This window comes from Lepus europaeus, unplaced genomic scaffold, assembly GCF_033115175.1.
Source record: "Lepus europaeus isolate LE1 unplaced genomic scaffold, mLepTim1.pri SCAFFOLD_29, whole genome shotgun sequence".
In the NCBI taxonomy this organism is placed as follows: domain Eukaryota; kingdom Metazoa; phylum Chordata; class Mammalia; order Lagomorpha; family Leporidae; genus Lepus; species Lepus europaeus.
The window spans coordinates 5,393,806-5,411,690 of record NW_026909167.1 but is presented as its reverse complement, the minus strand read 5'-3'; positions in this window follow the sequence as shown (position 1 = coordinate 5,411,690).

Below are 17,885 nucleotides of genomic sequence, written 5' to 3'. Positions count from 1 at the left end.
AGGCTCCGTGTTTGTATATTCTGGATCTTCTCAATGGACTTCGTGGTGTTGAATGAATTTTAGCAGAGAACACTTTGTTTTGTGCTGGCAAACACTTGTTGGTTCCACAGGAGACACAAACTCTTCACATTTGTGTTTTCTAGGGAGAAAGCTAGAGCAATTGCAACAAACAAACAAGATATTTGTGTTTGTATAGATGGCATTTTATGTACTTGCCTAAGAAAATGACTTTGCTTGTCTCCAAAACCAGTCGGACTGTGCTTTTCTGTGTCCTCTGCATACGAATTACACATAATTTTGTGTAGATATGACTGGATGAAGCCAGAAGTGTCTGATTGAGTTGTGGCACACTCAAAGCCAAATCGTGCTACAGCCTCTGTGTTTGTTTGTGTTTTCTGGATATGATGAATGGACTTTATGGTTTACAGTGAATTTTAGCAGGGGACATGTTGTTTTGTGCTTGCAAACGCTAATTGCTTTCACATGGAGAAAACTCCTCTTCCCATTCGTGTGTTCTTGGGAAAAAGCTAGAGCAAATGCTGCAAACATGATATTTATGTTTGTAAACATGACATTGAATCCACTTGCCCAGGAAAAAGACTGTGCTTTTCCCCAACAGCAGTTTGGCTGTGATTTTCTAGGCCCTTTGCATACGAGTTCCACAACAATTTCTCCAGATATGATTGGATGAGACCAGTAGTATCCAGTTGTGTTGTGGCTCACTCAATCCCAGATCTTGCTACTGCCTCTGTGTTTGTTTGCAATGAATTGTAGCATGTAACATATTGTTTCCTGCTGGCAGATTCTAATTGGTTCCACAAGCAGACAAAACCTGTGCACATCCGTGTTGTCTAGTGAGAAAGCTAGAGTAACCATGGCAAACATGATCTTTATGTTTGTATACATGATATTTTATCCAATTGGCCAAGAAAATGACTAAGATTATCTCCAAAACCAGGTGAACTGTGATTTGCTGTGTCCATTGAATATGAATTTCCCAACCATTTGTCCGGATATGACTAGATCAAACCAGAAATATGCTCTTGTGTTGTGGCCAACTCAATCTCAGATCTTGCTACAGTCTCCGTGTTTGTTTATTCTGGATCTTCTCAATGGACTTCGTGGTGTTGAATGAATTTTCGCAGAGAACACTTTGTTTTGTGCTGGCAAACACTTGTTGGTTCCACAGGAGACAAAACAATCTCTTCACATTTGTGTTTTCTAGGGAGAAAGCTAGAGCCATTGCACCAAACAAACATGATATTTGTGTTTGTATAGATGACATTTAATGTACTTGACTAAGAAAAAGATTTTGCTTGTCTCTGAAACCAATTTGACTGTGATTTTCTGGGTCCTTTGCATACGAATTCCACACAATATTGTGCAGATATGACTGGATGAAGCCAGAAGTGTCTCATTAGTTGTGGCACACTCAAAGCCAAATCTTGCTACAGCCTCTGTGTTTGTTTGTGTTTTCTGGATATGATCAATGGACTTTATGGTTTACAATGAATTTTAGCAGGGGGCATGTTGTTTTGTGCTTGCAAACGCTAATTGCTTTCACATGGAGAAAACTCCTCTTCCCATTCGTGTGTTCTTGGGAAAAAGCTAGAGCAAATGCTGCAAACATGATATTTATGTTTGTAAACACAACATTGAATCCACTGCCCAGGGAAAAGCCTGTGCTTTTCCCCAACAGCAGTTTGACTCTGATTGTCTAGGTCCTTTGCATACGAGTTCCACAACAATTTCTACAGATATGATTGGATGAGACCAGTAGTATCCAGTTGTGTTGTGGCTCACTCAATCCCAGATCTTGCTACTGCCTCTGTGTTTGTTTGCAATGAATTGTAGCATGTAACATATTGTTTCCTGCTGGCAGATTCTAATTGGTTCCACAAGCAGACAAAACCTGTGCACATCCGTGAGGTCTAGTGAGAAACCTAGAGTAACCATGGCAAACATGATCTTGATGTTTGTATACATGATATTTTATCCAATTGACCAAGAACATGACTAAGATTATCTCCAAAACCAGGTTAACTGTGATTTGCTGTGTCCATTGAATACGAATTCCCCAACCATTTCTCCGGATATGACTAGATCAAACCAGAAATATGCTCTTGTGTTGTGGCCAACTCAATCTCAGATCTTGCTACAGTCTCCGTGTTTGTATATTCTGGATCTTCTCAATGGACTTCGTGGTGTTGAATGAATTTTAGCAGAGAACACTTTGTTTTGTGCTGGCAAACACTTGTTGGTTCCACAGGAGACACAAACTCTTCACATTTGTGTTTTCTAGGGAGAAAGCTAGAGCAATTGCACCAAACAAACAAGATATTTGTGTTTGTATAGATGGCATTTTATGTACTTGCCTAAGAAAAAGAATTTGCTTGTGTCCAAAACCAGTCGTACTGTGACTTTCTGGGTCCTTTGCATACGAATTCCACACAATTTTGTGCAGACATGACTGGATGAAGCCAGAAGTATCTGATTGAGTTGTGGCACACTCAAAGCCAAATCTTGCTACAGCCTCTGTGTTTGTTTGTGTTTTCTGGATATGATCAATGGACTTTTTGGTTTACAATGAATTTTAGCAGGGGACATGTTGTTTTGTGCTTGCAAACGCTAATTGCTTTCACATGGAGAAAACTCCTCTTCCCATTCGTGTGTTCTTGGGAAAAAGCTAGAGCAAATGCTGCAAACATGATATTTATGTTTGTAAACACGACATTGAAGCCACTTGCCCAGGAAAAAGCCTGTGCTTTTCCCCAACAGCAGTTTGACTGTGATTTTCTAGGTCCTTTGCATACGAGTTCCACGACAATTTCTCTAGATATGATTGGATGAGACCAGTAGTATCCAGTTGAGTTGTGGCTCACTCAATCCCAGAACTTGTTACTGCCTCTGTGTTTGTTTGCAATGAATTGTAGCATGTCACATATTGTTTCCTGCTGGCAGATGCTAATTGGTTCCACAAGCAGACAAAACCTGTGCACATTCGTGTTATCTAGTGAGAAAGCTAGAGTAACCATGGCAAACATGATCTTGATGTTTGTATACATGATAGTTTATCCAATTGACCAAGAACATGACTAAGATTATCTCCAAAACCAGGTTAACTGTGATTTGCTGTGTCCATTGAATACGAATTCCCCAACCATTTCTCCGGATATGACTAGATCAAACCAGAAATATGCTCTTGTGTTGTGGCCAACTCAATCTCAGATCTTGCTACAGGCTCCGTGTTTGTATATTCTGGATCTTCTCAATGGACTTCGTGGTGTTGAATGAATTTTAGCAGAGAACACTTTGTTTTGTGCTGACAAACACTTGTTGGTTCCACAGGAGACACAAACTCTTCAGATTTGTGTTTTCTAGGGAGAAAGCTAGAGCAATTGCACCCAACAAACATGATATTTGTGTTTGTATAGATGATATTTTATGTACTTGCCTAAGAAAAAGTCTTTGCATGTGTCCAAAACCAGTCGGACTGTGCTTTTCTGGGTCCTCTGCATATGAATGACACATAATTTTGTGTAGATATGACTGTATGAAGCCAGAAGTATCAGATTGCGTTGTGGCACACTCAAAGCCAAATCTTGCTACAGACTCTGTGTTTGTTTGTGTTTTCTGGATATGATCAATGGACTTTATGGTTTACAATGAATTTTAGCAGGGGACATGTTGTTTTGTGCTTGCAAACGCTAATTGCTTTCACATGGAGAAAACTCCTCTTTTCCATTCGTGTGTTCTTGGGAAAAAGCTAGAGCAAATGCTGCAAACATGATATTTATGTTTGTAAACACGACATTGAATCCACTTGCCCAGGAAAAAGACTGTGCTTTTCCCCAACAGCAGTTTGACTGTGATTTTCTAGGCCCTTTGCATACGAGTTCCCCGACAATTTCTCCAGATATGATTGGATGAGACCAGTAGTATCCAGTTGTGTTGTGGCTCACTCAATCCCAGATCTTGCTACTGCCTCTGTGTTTGTTTGCAATGAATTGTAGCATGTCACATATGGTTTCCTGCTGGCAGATGCTAATTGGTTCCACAAGCAGACAAAACCTGTGCACATTCGTGTTGTCTAGTGAGAAAGCTAGAGTAACCATGGCAAACATGATCTTGATGTTTGTATACATGATATTTTATCCAATTGACCAAGAAAATGACTAAGATTATCTCCAAAACCAGGTGAACTGTGATTTGCTGTGTCCATTGAATGCGAATTCCCCAACCATTTCTCCGGATATGACTAGATCAAACCAGAAATATGCTCTTGTGTTGTGGCCAACTCAATCTCGGATCTTGCTACAGTCTCCTTGTTTGTATATTCTGGATCTTCTCAATGGACTTCGTGGTGTTGAATGAATTTTAGCAGAGAACACTTTGTTTTGTGCTGGCAAACACTTGTTGGTTCCACAGAAGACACAAACTCTTCACATTTGGGTTTTCTAGGGAGAAAGCTAGAGCAATTGCACCAAACAAACAAGATATTTGTGTTTGTATAGATGTCATTTTATGTACTTGCCTAAGAAAAAGAATTTGCTTGTGTCCAAAACCAGTCGGACTGTGACTTTCTGGGTCCTTTGCATACGTTTCCACACAATTTTGTGCAGACATGACTGGATGAAGCCAGAAGTATCTGATTGAGTTGTGGCACACTCAAAGCCAAATCTTGCTACAGCCTCTGTGTTTGTTTGTGTGTTCTGGATATGATCAATGGACTATGGTTTACAGTTAATTTTAGCAGGGGACATGTTTTTTTGTGCTTGCAAACACTAATTGCTTTCACATGGAGAAAACTCCTCTTGCCATTCGTGTGTTCTTGGGAAAAAGCTAGAGCAAATGCTGCAAACATGATATTTATGTTTGTAAACACGACATTGAATCCACTTGCCCAGGAACAAGACTGTGCTTTTCCCCAACAGTGGTTTGACTGTGATTTTCTAGCTGCTTTGCATATGAGTTCCACAACAATTTCTCCAGATATGATTGTATGAGACCAGTAGTATCCAGTTGTGTTGTGGCTCACTCAATCCCAGATCTTGCTACTGCCTCTGTGTTTGTTTGCAATGAATTGTAGCATGTAACATATTGTTTCCTGCTGGCAGATTCTAATTGGTTCCACAAGCAGACAAAACCTGTGCACATCCGTGTTGTCTAGTGAGAAAGCTAGAGTAACCATGGCAAACATGATCTTGATGTTTGTATACATGATAGTTTATCCAATTGGCCAAGAAAATGACTAAGATTATCTCCAAAACCAGGTGAACTGTGATTTGCTGTGTCCATTGAATATGAATTTCCCAACCATTTGTCCGGATATGACTAGATCAAACCAGAAATATGCTCTTGTGTTGTGGCCAACTCAATCTCGGATCTTGCTACAGTCTCCTTGTTTGTATATTCTGGATCTTCTCAATGGACTTCGTGGTGTTGAATGAATTTTAGCAGAGAACACTTTGTTTTGTGCTGGCAAACACTTGTTGGTTCCACAGAAGACACAAACTCTTCACATTTGGGTTTTCTAGGGAGAAAGCTAGAGCAATTGCACCAAACAAACAAGATATTTGTGTTTGTATAGATGGCATTTTATGTACTTGCCTAAGAAAAAGAATTTGCTTGTGTCCAAAACCAGTCGTACTGTGACTTTCTGGGTCCTTTGCATACGAATTCCACACAATTTTGTGCAGACATGACTGGATGAAGCCAGAAGTATCTGATTGAGTTGTGGCACACTCAAAGCCAAATCTTGCTACAGCCTCTGTGTTTGTTTGTGTTTTCTGGATATGATCAATGGACTTTTTGGTTTACAATGAATTTTAGCAGGGGACATGTTGTTTTGTGCTTGCAAACGCTAATTGCTTTCACATGGAGAAAACTCCTCTTCCCATTCGTGTGTTCTTGGGAAAAAGCTAGAGCAAATGCTGCAAACATGATATTTATGTTTGTAAACACGACATTGAAGCCACTTGCCCAGGAAAAAGCCTGTGCTTTTCCCCAACAGCAGTTTGACTGTGATTTTCTAGGTCCTTTGCATACGAGTTCCACGACAATTTCTCTAGATATGATTGGATGAGACCAGTGGTATCCAGTTGAGTTGTGGCTCACTCAATCCCAGAACTTGTTACTGCCTCTGTGTTTGTTTGCAATGAATTGTAGCATGTCACATATTGTTTCCTGCTGGCAGATGCTAATTGGTTCCACAAGCAGACAAAACCTGTGCACATTCGTGTTATCTAGTGAGAAAGCTAGAGTAACCATGGCAAACATGATCTTGATGTTTGTATACATGATATTTTATCCAATTGACCAAGAACATGACTAAGATTATCTCCAAAACCAGGTTAACTGTGATTTGCTGTGTCCATTGAATACGAATTCCCCAACCATTTCTCCGGATATGACTAGATCAAACCAGAAATATGCTCTTGTGTTGTGGCCAACTCAATCTCAGATCTTGCTACAGGCTCCGTGTTTGTATATTCTGGATCTTCTCAATGGACTTCGTGGTGTTGAATGAATTTTAGCAGAGAACACTTTGTTTTGTGCTGACAAACACTTGTTGGTTCCACAGAAGACACAAACTCTTCACATTTGTGTTTTCTAGGGAGAAAGCTAGAGCAATTGCACCCAACAAACATGATATTTGTGTTTGTATAGATGATATTTTATGTACTTGCCTAAGAAAAAGTCTTTGCATGTGTCCAAAACCAGTCGGACTGTGCTTTTCTGGGTCCTCTGCATATGAATGACACATAATTTTGTGTAGATATGACTGTATGAAGCCAGAAGTATCAGATTGCGTTGTGGCACACTCAAAGCCAAATCTTGCTACAGACTCTGTGTTTGTTTTTGTGTTCTGGATATGATCAATGGACTTTATGGTTTACAATGAATTTTAGCAGGGGACATGTTGTTTTGTGCTTGCAAACGCTAATTGCTTTCACATGAGAAAACTCCTCTTTTCCATTCGTGTGTTCTTGGGAAAAAGCTAGAGCAAATGCTGCAAACATGATATTTACGTTTGTAAACACGACATTGAATCCACTTGCCCAGGAAAAAGACTGTGCTTTTCCCCAACAGCAGTTTGACTGTGATTTTCTAGGCCCTTTGCATACGAGTTCCACGACAATTTCTCCAGATATGATTGGATGAGACCAGTAGTATCCAGTTGTGTTGTGGCTCACTCAATCCCAGATCTTGCTACTGCCTCTGTGTTTGTTTGCAATGAATTGTAGCATGTCACATATGGTTTCCTGCTGGCAGATGCTAATTGGTTCCACAAGCAGACAAAACCTGTGCACATTCGTGTTGTCTAGTGAGAAAGCTAGAGTAACCATGGCAAACATGATCTTGATGTTTGTATACATGATATTTTATCCAATTGACCAAGAAAATGACTAAGATTATCTCCAAAACCAGGTGAACTGTGATTTGCTGTGTCCATTGAATGCGAATTCCCCAACCATTTCTCCGGATATGACTAGATCAAACCAGAAATATGCTCTTGTGTTGTGGCCAACTCAATCTCGGATCTTGCTACAGTCTCCTTGTTTGTATATTCTGGATCTTCTCAATGGACTTCGTGGTGTTGAATGAATTTTAGCAGAGAACACTTTGTTTTGTGCTGGCAAACACTTGTTGGTTCCACAGAAGACACAAACTCTTCACATTTGGGTTTTCTAGGGAGAAAGCTAGAGCAATTGCACCAAACAAACAAGATATTTGTGTTTGTATAGATGTCATTTTATGTACTTGCCTAAGAAAAAGAATTTGCTTGTGTCCAAAACCAGTCGGACTGTGACTTTCTGGGTCCTTTGCATACGTTTCCACACAATTTTGTGCAGACATGACTGGATGAAGCCAGAAGTATCTGATTGAGTTGTGGCACACTCAAAGCCAAATCTTGCTACAGCCTCTGTGTTTGTTTGTGTGTTCTGGATATGATCAATGGACTATGGTTTACAGTTAATTTTAGCAGGGGACATGTTTTTTTGTGCTTGCAAACACTAATTGCTTTCACATGGAGAAAACTCCTCTTGCCATTCGTGTGTTCTTGGGAAAAAGCTAGAGCAAATGCTGCAAACATGATATTTATGTTTGTAAACACGACATTGAATCCACTTGCCCAGGAACAAGACTGTGCTTTTCCCCAACAGTGGTTTGACTGTGATTTTCTACCTGCTTTGCATATGAGTTCCACAACAATTTCTCCAGATATGATTGTATGAGACCAGTAGTATCCAGTTGTGTTGTGGCTCACTCAATCCCAGATCTTGCTACTGCCTCTGTGTTTGTTTGCAATGAATTGTAGCATGTAACATATTGTTTCCTGCTGGCAGATTCTAATTGGTTCCACAAGCAGACAAAACCTGTGCACATCCGTGTTGTCTAGTGAGAAAGCTAGAGTAACCATGGCAAACATGATCTTGATGTTTGTATACATGATAGTTTATCCAATTGGCCAAGAAAATGACTAAGATTATCTCCAAAACCAGGTGAACTGTGATTTGCTGTGTCCATTGAATATGAATTTCCCAACCATTTGTCCGGATATGACTAGATCAAACCAGAAATATGCTCTTGTGTTGTGGCCAACTCAATCTCGGATCTTGCTACAGTCTCCTTGTTTGTATATTCTGGATCTTCTCAATGGACTTCGTGGTGTTGAATGAATTTTAGCAGAGAACACTTTGTTTTGTGCTGGCAAACACTTGTTGGTTCCACAGAAGACACAAACTCTTCACATTTGGGTTTTCTAGTGAGAAAGCTAGAGCAATTGCTCCAAACAAACAAGATATTTGTGTTTGTATAGATGTCATTTTATGTACTTGCCTAAGAAAAAGAATTTGCTTGTGTCCAAAACCAGTCGGACTGTGACTTTCTGGGTCCTTTGCATACGAATTCCACACAATTTTGTGCAGACATGACTGGATGAAGCCAGAAGTATCTGATTGAGTTGTGGCACACTCAAAGCCAAATCTTGCTACAGCCTCTGTGTTTGTTTGTGTGTTCTGGATATGATCAATGGACTATGGTTTACAGTTAATTTTAGCAGGGGACATGTTTTTTTGTGCTTGCAAACACTAATTGCTTTCACATGGAGAAAACTCCTCTTGCCATTCGTGTGTTCTTGGGAAAAAGCTAGAGCAAATGCTGCAAACATGATATTTATGTTTGTAAACACGACATTGAATCCACTTGCCCAGGAACAAGACTGTGCTTTTCCCCAACAGTGGTTTGACTGTGATTTTCTAGCTGCTTTGCATATGAGTTCCACAACATTTTCTCCAGATATGATTGTATGAGACCAGTAGTATACAGTTGAATTGTGGCTCACTCAATCCCAGATTTTGCTGCTTCCTCTGTGTTTGTTTGCAATGAATTGTAGCATGTCACATATGGTTTCCTGCTGGCAGATGCTAATTGGTTCCACAAGCAGACAAAACCTGTGCACATTCGTGTTGTCTAGTGAGAAAGCTAGAGTAACCATGGCAAACATGATCTTGATGTTTGTATACATGATATTTTATCCAATTGACCAAGAACATGACTAAGATTATCTCCAAAACCAGGTTAACTGTGATTTGCTGTGTCCATTGAATACAACTTCCCCAACCATTTGCCCGGATATGACTAGATCAAACCAGAAATATGCTCTTGTGTTGTGGCCAACTCAATCTCAGATCTTGCTACAGTCTCTGTGTTTGTATATCCTGGATCTTCTCAATGGACTTCGTGGTGTTGAATGAATTTTAGCAGAGAACACTTTGTTTTGTGCTGGCAAACACTTGTTGGTTCCACAGGAGACACAAATTCTTCCCATTTGTGTTTTCTAGGGAGAAAGCTAGAGCAATTGTACCAAACAAACATGATATTTGTGTTTGTATAGATGGCATTTTATGTACTTGCCTATGAAAAAGACTTTGCTTGTCTCCAAAACCAGTCGGACTGTGATTTTCTGGGTCCTTTGCATACGAATTCCACACAATTTTGTGCATATATGACTGGATGAAGCCAGAAGTATCTGATTGAGTTGTGGCACACTCAAAGCCAAATCTTGCTACAGCCTCTGTGTTTGTTTGTGTTTTCTGGATATGATCAATGGACTTTATGGTTTACAATGAATTTTAGCAGGGGACATGTTGTTTTGTGCTTGCAAACGCTAATTGCTTTCACATGGAGAAAACTCCTCTTCCCATTCGTGTGTTCTTGGGAAAAAGCTAGAGCAAATGCTGCAAACATGATATTTATGTTTGTAAACACGACATTGAATCCACTTGCCCAGGAAAAAGACTGTGCTTTTCCCCAACAGCAGTTTGACTGTGATTTTCTATGTGCTTTGCATATGAGTTCCACAACAATTTCTCCAGATATGATTGGATGAGACCAGTAGTATCCAGTTGAGTTGTGGCTCACTCAATCCCAGATCTTGCTGCTTCCTCTGTGTTTGTTTGCAATGAATTGTAGCATGTAACATATTGTTTCCTGCTGGCAGATTCTAATTGGTTCCACAAGCAGACAAAACCTGTGCACATTCGTGTTGTCTAGTGAGAAAGCTAGAGTAACCATGGCAAACATGATCTTGATGTTTGTATACATGATATTTTATCCAATTGACCAAGAACATGACTAAGATTATCTCCAAAACCAGGTTAACTGTGATTTGCTGTGTCCATTGAATACGAATTCCCCAACCATTTGTCCGGATATGACTAGATCAAACCAGAAATATGCTCTTGTGTTGTGGCCAACTCAATCTCAGATCTTGCTACAGTCTCCGTGTTTGTATATTCTGGATCTTCTCAATGGACTTAGTTGTTTTGAATGAATTTTAGCAGAGAACACTTTGTTTTGTGCTGGCAAACACTTGTTGGTTCCACAGGAGACACAAACTCTTCACATTTGTGTTTTCTAGGGAGAAAGCTAGAGCAATTGCACCCAATAAACATGATATTTCTGTTTGTATAGATGACATTTTATGTACTTGCCTAAGAAATAGAATTTGCTTGTCTATGAAACCAATTTGACTGTGATTTTCTGTGTCCATTATATGAATTCCACACAATTTTGTGCAGATATGACTGGATGAAGCCAGAAGTATCTGATTGAGTTGTGGCACACTCAAAGCCAAATCTTGCTACAGCCTCTGTGTTTGTTTGTGTTTTCTGGATATGATGAATGGACTTTATGGTTTACAATGAATTTTAGCAGGGGACATGTTGTTTTGTGCTTGCAAACGCTAATTGCTTTCACATGGAGAAAACTCCTCTTCCCATTCGTGTGTTCTTGGGAAAAAGCTAGAGCAAATGCTGCAAACATGATATTTATGTTTGTAAACACGACATTGAATCCACTTGCCCAGGAAAAAGCCTGTGCTTTTCCCCAACAGCAGTTTGACTGATTTTCTAGGTCCTTTGCATACGAGTTCCACAACAATTTCTCCAGATATCATTGGATGAGACCAGTAGTATCCAGTTGTGTTGTGGCTCACTCAATCCCAGATCTTGCTACTGCCTCTGTGTTTGTTTGCAATGAATTGTAGCATGTCACATATGGTTTCCTGCTGGCAGATGCTAATTGGTTCCACAAGCAGACAAAACCTGTGCACATTCATGTTGTCTAGTGAGAAAGCTAGAGTAACCATGGCAAACATGATCTTGATGTTTGTATACATGATATTTTATCCAATTGACCAAGACAATGACTAAGATTATCTCCAAAACCAGGTGAACTGTGATTTGCTGTGTCCATTGAATGCGAATTCCCCAACCATTTGTCCGGATATGACTAGATCAAACCAGAAATATGCTCTTGTGTTGTGGCCAACTCAATCTCGGATCTTGCTACAGTCTCCGTGTTTGTATATTCTGGATCTTCTCAATGGACTTCGTGGTGTTGAATGAATTTTAGCAGAGAACACTTTGTTTTGTGCTGGCAAACACTTGTTGGTTCCACAGGAGACACAAACTCTTCACATTTGGCTTTTCTAGGGAGAAGGCTAGAGGAACTGCGGCAAACAAACATGATATTTCTGTTTGTATAGATGGCATTTAATTCAATTGCCTAACGAATACACTTCGCTTTTCTCCAAAACTATTTTTACTGTGATTTTCTCGGTCCATTGCATATGATTTCCACACCACTTTTTCTGGATATGACTGGATGAAACCAGAAATATCCGGTTGTGTTTTAGCTAACTCAATCCCAGATATTGCTACAGGCTCTGTTTTTTTGTTTTCCGGATATTATCGATGGACTTTATAGTTTTGAATGTTTTTTAGCAGGGAACATTTAGTTTTGTGCTTGGAAACACTAATTGGTTCCTCATGGTGACACCAGCTCTACACATTCGTATTTTCTAGGGAGAAAGCTAGAGGAACTGTAGGAAACAAAAATGATGTTTCTGTTTGTATACAGGACATTTTATGCACTTGCCTAACGAAAAGACTTTGCTTTTCTCCAAAACATTTTTACTGTGATTTTCTCCGTCCATTGCTTATGGATTCCACACCACTTTGTCCAGATATGATGGGATGAAAGCAGAAATATCTGGTTGTGTTTTGGCTATCTCAATCGCAGAGATTGCGACAGCCTCTCTGTTTGAGTTTTCTGGATATTATCGATGGACTTTATTGTTTTGAATATATTTTTTATCAGGGAATATTTAATTCTGTGCTTGGAAACACTAATTGGATCCACATGGAGACACCAGCTCTACACATTCATATTTTCTAGGGAGAAAGCTAAAGGGACTGAGGCAAACAAGCATGATATTTCTGTTTGTTTAGATGGCATTTAATTCAATTGCCTAATGAAAAGACTTTGCTTTTCTCCAAAACTATTTCTACTGTGATTTTCTCTGTCCATTGCATGCGAATTCCACACCACTTTCTCCGGATATGACGGGATGAAAGCAGAAATATCTGGGTGTGTTTTGGCTAACTCAATCCCAGAGATTGCGGCAGCTTCTCTGTTTGAGTTTTCTGGATATTATCGATGGAAATTATTGTTTTGAATATTTTTTATCAGGGAACATTTAATTTTGTGCTTGGAAACACTAATTGGTTCCACATGGAGACACCAGCTCCACACATTCATATTTTCTAGGGAGAAAGCTAGAGGAACTGTGGCAAACAAACATGATATTTCTGTTTGTATAGATGACATTTTATGCGCTTGCCTAACGAAAAAACTTTGCTTTCCTCCAAAAGCATTTTTACTGTGATTTTCTCGGTCCATTGCATACGAATTCCACACCACTTTGTCCGGATATGACTGGATGAAACCAGAAGCATCTGCTTGTGTTTTTGCTAACTCATCCCTGAGAATGCCACAGCCTCTCTGATTGTGTTTTTTGGATATTTTCGACGGACTTCATTTTTTGAATTTTTTTTATCAGGGAACATTTAATTTTGGGCTTGGAAACACTAATTGTTTCCACATGGAGTCACCAGCTCTACACATTCGTATTTTCTAGGGAGAAAGCTAGAGGAATTCCGGCAAACAAACATGATATTTCTGTTTGTATACATGACATTTTATGCACTTGCCTAATGAAAAGACTTTGCTTTTCTCCAAAACCATCTTTACTGTGATTTTCTTTGTCTCCATTGCAATGAATTCCACACCACTTTGTCCAGATATGAGTGGATGAAAGCAGAAATATGTGGTTGTGTTTTGGCTAACTCATTCCCAGATATTGTGACAGCCTCTGTGTTTGTGTTTTCCAGATATTATCGACGGACTTTATTGTTTTAAATGTTTTTTATCATGTAACATTTAATTTTGTGCTTGGAAACACTAATTGGTTCCACAAGGAGACACCAGCTCTACACATTTGTATTTTCTTTTTTTTATTTAACTTTTATTTAATGAATATAAATTTCCAGTGTACAGCTTATGGATTACAATGGCCTCCCCCTCACATAACTTCCCTCCCACCCACAACCCTCCCCTCTCCCGCTCCCTCTCCACTTCCATTTGCATCAAGATTCATTTTCAATTCTCTTTATATACAGAAGATCAATTTATTATAAAGATTTCCTCCGTTTGCACCCACATAGAAACACAAAGTGAAACATTCTGTTTGAGTACTAGTTATAGCATTAAATTAAAATGTGCAGCACATTAAGGACAGAGACCCCACATGAGGAGCAAGTGCACAGTGGCTCCTGTTGTTGACCCAACAAATTGATTTATGGCGCCAGTAACCACCCTAGGCTGTCGTCATGAGTTGCCAAGTCTATGGAAGCCTTCCAAGTTTGCCGACTCAGCATATTTAGAGAAGGTCATAAAAGACAGAGTGAGGATAGTAACCAATGATCCTAAGAGTGGCATTTTCCAGGTTTGAACAATTATACAGCATTAAGTGGGGAAGAGGACCATCAGTACACACAGGTTGGGAGTAGAGCCATTGGTGGTAGAGTAAAGGTTAGGATTACAAAGGAATGAGGCCCAAGTACGCTAGACAGGGTCTAGAGCAAAGGACAGAGTCATTATTAGAGGAGCTAAGAAAGGTGCTGTCTAAGCTACAATAAACTTTTCTGATTTAGAGGCAAATAGAACCTGATAGAAGGGGCTTGATAATAATCTGGTGGGCTTTAGGCCTTGTAAGTTAAGAGGCCCAGACCTACCTATCTCTTCACATGGGGTATATCCTAAGGGAGGTGTGAACCTCCTAGGGGAAGGCACTCTGTTGACTTTCATTACTTGGCTGGCCTGGGAGGAGAGCTGGCCTGGTAAAGGCAGGTAGCATCTCTAACAAGAAATTTACCATTCTGCCTGCAATGTTGCTGACCCCACTTGACCATCCCCTCAGCTGCAGTGGTCACTTTGGAAGTTGGGCTGAGTGAAGGGCTTTTCAGCTTAGAGCCAATAAGATCTGTGGCTCTGACCTGGGCATCCTTCGACTCCATGGCAGGTCCATTTCCAGTAATCCAACTCTTGGCAGAGCTGCCAGGGCTCTTCACAATCTGACTTCTGCTGAAGTCCAGGCTTACCACGTTGAAAGCCACTGCAGTGGACTGGCCTGTTGGGTCTGCTTGAGGGCAGATCACTGTACAGATCAGCCATTAATAGGCCTGCCACCCATTGCTTCTGATGCCTAGCTTTCTTTTCCTCCTGGTTTGTGTTAAAGCAGACCAGAGGATGCAAGTCAAGTGAGTGCCCAAGTCCCATCTCTAATCTTCAGTGGCCTGAACTACAAGTCTATAGTCACAGGCACCGTGGCTCAATAGGCTAATCCTCCGCCTTGCGGCATCGGCACACTGGGTTAAATTCCCGAATGGGGCGCCAGATACTGTCCCGGTTGCCCCTCTTCCAGGCCAGCTCTCTGCTGTGGCTGGGAATGCAGTGGAGGATGGCCCAAATGCTTGGGCCCTGCACCCCATGGGAAACCAGGAGAAGCACCTGACTCCTGCCTTTGGATCGGCGTGGTGCGCTGGCCTCAGAGTGCTAGCCGTGGCGGACATTGGAGGGTGAATCAACTGCAAAGGAAGACCTTTCTCTCTGTCTCTCTCTCTCACTGTCCACTCTCCGTGCCAAAAGTAAAAAAAAAAAAAAATTCACATTCGTATTTTCCAGCGTGAAAGCTAGAGGAACTGTGGCAAACAAACATGATATTTCTGTTTGTATACATGACATTTTATGCACTTGCCTAACAAAAAGACTGCTTTTCTAAAAACCATTTTAGTGTGATTTTCTCTGTCCATTGCATATGAATTCCACACCACTTTGTCCGGATATGACTGGATGAAACCAGAAATATCCAGTTCTGTTTTGGCTAACTCAATCCCAGAGATTGCGACAGCCTCTGTGTAGGTGTTTTCAGGATATTATCGATGGACTTTATTGTTTTGAATGTTTTTTTATCAGGGAACAATTAATTCTGTGCTTGGAAACACTAATTGGTTCCAAATGGAGACACCAGCTTTACACATTCGTATTTTCTAGGGAGAAAGGTAGAGGAACTGCTGCAAACAAAAAGGATGTTTCTGTTTGATTACATGAGATTTTATCCACTTGCTTAATGAAAAGACTTTGCTTTTCTCCAAAACCATTTTCACTGTGATTTTCTCGGTCCATTGCATACGAATTCCACACCACTTTTTCCGGATTTGACTGGATGAAAGCCGAAATATCTGGTTGAGTTTTGGCTATCTCAATCCCAGAGATTGTGACAGCCCCTCTGTTTGTGTTTTCCGGATATTATGACGGATTTTATTGTTTTAAATATATTTTATCAGGGAACATTTAAAATTTGTGCTTGGAAGCACTAATTGGTTCCACATGGAGACACCAGCTCTACAAATTCGTATTTTCTAGGGAAAAACTAGAGGAACTGCGGCAAACCAACATGATATTTTTGTTTGTATAGATGACATTTTATGCACTTGCCTAACGAAAGACTTCGCTTTCCTCCAAAACCATTTCTACTGTGATTTTCTCTGTCCATTGCATACGAATTAAACACCACTTTTTCCGGATTTGACTGGATGAAACCAGAAATATCCTGTTCTGTTTTGGCTAGCTCAATCCCAGATATTGCGACAGACTCTGTGTTTGTGTTTTCTGGATAATATCGACGGACTTTATTGTTTTGAAAATTTTTTATCAGGGAACATTAAATTTTCTGCTTGGAAACACTAATTGGTTCCACATGGCGACATCAGCTCTACACATTCGTATTTTCTAGGGAGAAAGCTAGAGGAACTGTGGCAAACAAACATGATATTTCTGTTTGTGTAGATGACATTTTATGCACTTTCCTAAGGAAACAGCTTTGCTTTTCTGCAAACTCATTTTTGCTCTGATTTTCTCGGTCCATTGCATACAAATGCCACACCACTTTGTCCTTATATGACTGGATGAAAGCAGAAATATCCGGTTGTGTTTTGGCTAACTCAATCCCAGATATTGCGACAGGCTCTGTGTTTTTGTTTTCCGGATATTATCGACGGACTTCATTGTTTTGAATGTTTGTTTACCAGGGAACATTTAATTTTGTGCTTGGAAACACTAATTGGTTCCGCATGGCGACACCAGCTCTACACATTCCAATTTTCTAGAGAGAAAGCAAGAGGAACTGTGGCAAACTAACATGATATTTCTGTTTGTATCGATGATATTTTATGCCATGGCATAACGAAAAGATTTTTCTTTTCTCCAAAACCATTTTTACTGCGATTTTCTCAGTCCATTGCATACGAATTCCACAGATAATGTTGTCCGGATATGATGGGATGAAAGCAGAAATATCTGGTTGTGTTTTGCCTAACTCAAACCAGAAATTGCGACAGCCTCTCTGTTTGTGTTTCTGGATATTATTGATGGACATTATTGTTTTGAATATTTTTTTTATCACAGAATATTTAATTCTGTGCTTGGAAACACTAGTTGGTTCCACATGGAGATACCAGCTCTACACATTCGTATTTTCTAGGGAGAAAGCTAGAGGAACTGTGGCAAACAAACATGATATTTCTGTTTGTATACATGACATTTAATTCAATTGCCTAACGAAAAGACTTTGCTTTTCTCCAAAACCATTTTTACTGTGATTGTCTGTGTCCATTGCATACGAATTCCACACCACTTTTTCCGGATATGACTGGATGAAACCAGAAATATCTGGATGCATTGTGGCTAACTCAATCCCCGAGATAGCGACAGCCTCTCTGTTTATGTTTTCCGGATATTATAGACTTACTTTATTGTTTTGAATGTTTTTTATCAGGGAACATTTAATTTTGTGCTTGGAAACACTAATTGGTTCCACATGGAGACACCAGCTCTACACATTCGTAATTTTAGGGAGAAAGCTAGAGGAACAGTGGCAAACAAGCATGATATTTCTGTTTGTATAGATGATATTT